Below are 6,000 nucleotides of genomic sequence, written 5' to 3'. Positions count from 1 at the left end.
TCCGGTACCGGGAACCGAACTCACGACCTTGCGCTTGCCAGGCAGGCGCTTTTGCCGCTGAGCTAAATCCCCAGCCCAGAATCAAGATCTTATTCATAGGTTTCAATGACTTGGGACTCCAAATGGAATATTGCTTTTGCCTAACCTTATGGGGGTGATGGAGGCTAATGCACAACTCCAAAACCCTGAGACAAGTGCTTATTCAAATACTAATGGGGCCATACAGGAAACAGGCATGAGCGAAGCTACCTACTGGTAGAGGGCAACACGGAATGGTGGGGCCTGTGACTCAGGACTGTGAGCCAATATCCTGCTAAAGGGAGTAATTCCTACTCTGCTCTGGGTGATTACTGCTGGGAAGAAATGCCAGCTGAATTTTTGGGGGATAGAAGTTGGAAATTCAATTAAACAAATAAATATTGAGTGCCTACCATGCATTGAACACAGAGGATAAAGCTGTGAATAAAATGGGGGAAAATCTCCAAATTTTTATGAGAATGTGTCCAACTTTTAAGTGTTAGAAACTAATAGAAAAGTTAGAAAACATTGTTCAAGCCAAACAAAACACATCTGTGGGCTACATTTGGCCTGTAGGCAGCCAGCTTACGACTTCAATTCAAAGGCTTTGATGAACCAAGGGTTCTCTGAAAAGGGGAGAGTGTGGAATTGTCCACTAGAGCTAGGGAAAAAACTATTGGTACTTTTAGATATATTTGATTTCTAAAAATCTTATCCTTGAAAAATATACATTTTCAAAAATGCTATACTATACAGTATACACAACTGAGGCATGCAAACCATATGGATATCATTATACTCAAATAGACATTGTTTGTATATAAGGGATATGTGGTCAAAATGCTTTTATCGATGGGGGTGTGAATCAGAGAAGAACAAGACCACTGGGCTAGTGTTTGAAAAGTATATATTTGTATGTGCTCTGCCTGAAAGAGGGACAAAGATCAGACTATCTGTTGCCATATAGGCTCAATCCACCCTGTCCCCTGTTCCTTCCCCTGGAGCATTGTCCTTAAAGTGGGAACTGCAGACCCTCTAAGTGATCAAAGTGCTGGGTATGGGCCAGTTCTGAGTGGACCAACATCTTAATCACCACAGCCAAGGCTGTAGGGCTTTTGTGATCTGATTGCTTTTACTTCTTCTTCTTTTTTTTTTTTTGGTTTTTCTCCGGCACCGGGAACCGAACTCACGACCTTGCGCTTGCCAGGCAGGCGCTTTGCCACTGAGCTAAATCCCCAGCCCCTGCTTTTACTTCGTAATGATCCTGAGAAGCACTTGTAAGACTATAGCTCTGCCAGAGAAGAAAAACTGTGAAGTAATTTAATATATACCCTGAAGTGTCAGGAAGGTTACCAGAGGAAGACAGGTGATTGGTTGCTTTTCAGCTGCCTTGCAGGTAGTGCATGAAGGGTAACAGAGGAGAGTCAGAGAAGACATTTCTGATCACTTTATCTGAGTTCTGTTCTAAAGCCTGTCTTGGCCACTGCACCCAGTATCTGTCAGCAGGATAGAGACCTGGTCTCCTGGAAAGAGCACTGGATAAGGAGCCAGCAAACAATGGTGTAGTCCTGCTAAGACCGGTCATCTTCATGACCTTGGGCAATGCTGGATTCGTCCTTCTCTGGATCCTGTTTTCCTTTCTGGAGTGAGAAAGGCATAGTGTCTGGTTCCTTCTTCACCCACAATTTTTATGCTAAGTAAGTCCAACTGGAGCAATACAGGTTCTCCTGAATGTTCACTTGGGCTTGATACAGTTATCTCTGACCCAGATCAATACACTAACTGCTGCAGACAATAGATCTCAAAATTCATAATGGCTGATGCATGGTAGGTAGAAATTTATTTCTTATTTACAGAGTATAGAATATGTCCTTTTGCTTGGCAAAACTTTTTCCTTCATGCATTAGCACAAGAATCTAGGATCTTTCCACGTTAATTCCTGTGAACTTCAATCCTTGGTAGCATGGTGCCCATCTATATCACGCTGATGGAAGGAAGCAGGGAAAGCACAGACAGTTGAACTGGGACTCACAGACTAAGAAGGCTGTGTGCTAGTTCCATTCAGATTCTTTTGGTGGGAAACCAGTCACATGGAATTGTTTTACTAACTGTAAGGGAGGCTGGGAAACACACTTTTGCTTTATGCCCAGGAAAGAGAAATAGATTTGGCCAATAGGAGCCAATCTGTGCCATAGAACGGAGAGTGTCAAGAAGAGAGGATGAAATAGGAAAAAGTAAGGTTAGGGTGGTATTATCTTCTTCTTTCTAAAGAGCATGGAGAAGTCCTCAGCTGCTGAAGAACTGTAGTACCTGAGCTTAAAAATTTTTCCTGGCCCACATGGTAGCTCCCTCGGCTAAGACCCGAAGCATTCTAAATTCTGGCTTTGGCTGTGTCTCAACCTAGCTGTTTAATTAAATACAGTTTATTTGACTTTTATGCTTCAGTTTCCTCATCTGTAAATGGACACCAACATTTTTACATTATCTACCTGTCATGATTGTTTTTAAAAATTTATTTATTAGTACAAGTTTCAAGTATACGCATTTTACAATCATCTTGGAGAGTTGGTATGGGTACATAATACAGTTTGTTTCTTCTTAAAAATTCCTCCCCTCTTCCCTCCCTCCCTCTTCCTCTGATTCCCCTTTCCCCATTTTCACTCTTATTGATGTTAATCTTACTTCATGTTTATTGCACATAATGTCCACATTCATTGAGACTATTAGGATCCTGTACTTGGCATATCTTCACTCTACCTATTTTCCCCTCTCCCTAACCTCTCTGGTCCCTTGGACCCCTTCCCATCTATGAGAGATCCATTCCTTGTCTCCTTCTTTCCTTCCTGAATGATAGAAGTACAATTTTACAAAGCAGCACAATTTATAATCGCTAAATCCTGGAAACAACCTGTATACCCATCAACACATAATTTGATACAGAAATGTGGTATCTTTATATAATAAAGTTTTGGGAGTATGGTCATTTTGACCACATTGGTTCTGCCTATCCAGGAGCAGGTGATATCTTTCCATTTTCTGATTAAATCACCTTTTCCATAGTACTACAGTTTTCTTTGTAGAGGTCTTTCATTTCCTTGGTTTGGTTAATTCCTAGATATTTCATTGTTCTTTACGCTACTATGAATGGTGTTATTTTCATGATTTCCTTCTCATTCCCTTCATTGTTAATGTACACAAATGCCAGTGATTTTTTTTTTTCTTTTTTTTTTTTTTTTTGTTTTTCTCCAGTACCGGGAACCGAACTCACGACCTTGCGCTTGCCAGGCAGGCGCTTTGCCGCTGAGCTAAATCCCCAGCCCCCGCCAGTGATTTTTGTATTGCTCTTTTACCCTGCTATGCTGGTTATTAATTCTAAGAGTTTTTTTTGTGGAGCTCTTTAGGGCTTCTATGGAGCACATCATGTCATCCAGTCTCTTATAGACTCTGGAAGAGACCTATGCAGATATTATTGTTTTAAGAATCAATTATAGCAAACACCGGGTATATTTTTTTTTTTTTAAAAGAAAAGATTGATTAAAATAGAGAATGAGCTTAAACTGCAGGAAGAGAACATTAAGTTAAATTTGAAAAAAAGAAAAAAGTGAAGAAAATTTCTATATTTGAAAAAGAGAAAACCTCAAGGCATCAATGTAAAAGAATTTTGAGAATAGTGGAAAAAGGATTCAGGCTTGTGGTGTAGCTCAAGCTGTGCCTGAGATCTGGATTCTAGTCCTAGCTCTACATGCTGTCTGACCTTGAATGAGTGAGTTACTTCCTTTCTCCAGGCTTCAGCTTTTCCTCTAAAACAAAACACATTTTGAATGAAGTAAATTTTGCTAAAATCTCCTTCTTAAAAGAGACTTAATGGAGGATATATTTGATTATATGTCCAATCCTTTCTGGAAACAGGGATCCAAATGGTTTTAGACATTTATACTGGTGACCACCATGTTGATTGAAAAACTCAAAACACATCCAACTGCCAGGTTAACATTTCCACATGGATGCCCAGTAGGTATCTCATCTAAAGTGCTACATCCAAAACATTCTGTCCCTAAAATGTAACCCCTGCCCTCCACATTTTGGGAATGAAGCAGCTACTTTGGAAGTCTCTTTGTTCCTCTAATTCACACACAACCTGTGTCCCATCAGCCAGCAGGCCCCATCTTCAAAATATTTCGTAGATCTTACCCTTCTTCCTTGCCCACACCTCAGTGCAAGTCACCATCCCCTCTCCCCTCTACTGGACAGCTGCCTCCTGAGGGCTCTCTCTCTCAGCCCACTTTTGCCTTCTTTGCCTTCTAGTTTTCTCATAGTAGTCAGAGGGAACTCTTTGTTCTTTCCTTCACTCAAAGCGTCCAATCACTTTTGAAATAAAATCAAAGACATTGCTTTGATCTGTTGAGGTTTCTGCCCTGTAACCACTGACCTCATCTTTTGCCTCTCCTGCCCACCTCTGCCACGTGGGGTCAGTTTGCCTGCTTGTCCTCATACTGGGCTCAACTCTGTCTTAGGACCACAATGCTCACTATCCTGAGCATTGTGGAAATCGCTCCTTCCAGATAGTTTAGTTCCTCTCTTTTGTGTCATGCAGGTCTTAGTCACATGTCCCTTTTTCAAAGGGGCTTGACTATCCTGTCTAACTCCTAATCTATTGATCTTTCACTCTCTCCAATTTATTTCTCTTTAAAGCCCTTCCCACTGCCTGACACCATTTTATGTCTTATAGACCTGTGCATTTTTTTGGTCTTTCTCCTCTAAAAAGTGTGAGCTCCATAGCAGAGGGGCCTTAGGTACTGTTTGGTTTATATATAGATGTCCCCCGCTACCCAAATCTCATTGGCTTTGAGGAGGTGATTGGATCATGGGGGCATGATACTCCTCTGTGGATTAGTCTACCGACAAGTTTATAGCTGGGTGTGATGCTGGGAGGTGAATCCTGGCTGGAAGAGGTGTGGGTGTAGCCTGGAATGGAATATATTCCTCCTCTCCTTTAATCCTGCTCTGCTTCCTGCCTGACATGCCATGAACTGCTTCCCTTCTTCCACGACACTCTGCCTCGGAACTGGCTGACTATGGACTGAAACCTCTCCACACTATGAGGCCAAATAAACCTCTTTTTTAACTTGTGGATGTTGGGGATTTTGTCCTAGCAATGAAAAAGTAACTAATACAGGTATTATTCTTTGCGCTGTATTGTCAGTATTCAGTAAAGACAAACTAGATAAATGAATGAATCAAGGAAGAGAAACTGAGCACAAGGCCTCTGTGAAAACTACCATCACCTGTGGCCGACACCCTTCAGTTAAAGGAAGAAAGCTGAGGACTTGAGCTTGGTGGCTAGGGGTGATGCCGGGCCACTGTGTTTAGGGTGATAGCATTTGAGCAGGGCACAGTTCTCTGACACTGGAGGCCAGCTGTCTCTACCTCATGGCCCCAGTCAGTTCCTGGCACTAGGGGTTCTGTGCTCCCCCTTTCTTCTTTTTCGGAGGCACTTGGCCGACTTACAGAGGGTATATCTGGCTTCTTCTCCAAGCTGCTTGCTCTTGCTGTTCAGAAATGACTAAGCAGATTCTTCATCTCCTGGTGGCCAGCTGCCAACCTGCAAGAGTTGATGCTGCCAGCTCAGACTGGTTTAGAGGAAATGTCCTCTTTCTGAAAGAGCTCCCTTTCTTTTCTCTGTATTCAGAGAAAGCACAAAGCGGACGCCACCACTACTGCCTTCTGTGAAATGCCTTACTTCCTCCTCTTGGTATATGGCTGTAGGCCGAGAGGGAGAGAGAGAGAGAGAGAGAGAGAGAGAGAGAGAGAGAGAGAGAGACAGTGGTACCATTCCCTTAATTCATTCCAGGAAGACCCCTGCCAAGTTCAGTGCAAGTTAAGAGCTTTAATGTGGGAAACTGGTTTAGAAAAATTAAATTGGGAACTACTGGATATAAATAAAACTAGAAAAGACTTTGTAGAATCATTTACACGCTGACA

At 42.2% G+C, this 6,000-nt stretch overlaps 1 long non-coding RNA gene across 2 annotated transcripts in view; it reads right to left on the bottom strand.

Annotated features, from left to right (window-relative positions):
- LOC102021087 overlaps window positions 1-6,000 on the bottom strand; it is a 48,150-nt gene that overhangs the window by 25,607 nt on the left and 16,543 nt on the right. The window lies entirely within an intron of this gene.

This window comes from Chinchilla lanigera, unplaced genomic scaffold (assembly GCF_000276665.1).
Source record: "Chinchilla lanigera isolate Chin_1 unplaced genomic scaffold, ChiLan1.0 scaffold00052, whole genome shotgun sequence".
Classification (NCBI taxonomy): Eukaryota; Metazoa; Chordata; class Mammalia; order Rodentia; family Chinchillidae; genus Chinchilla; species Chinchilla lanigera.
Note: the sequence above shows the minus strand (reverse complement) of the source record. Positions and strands in the feature narration are given on the sequence as shown.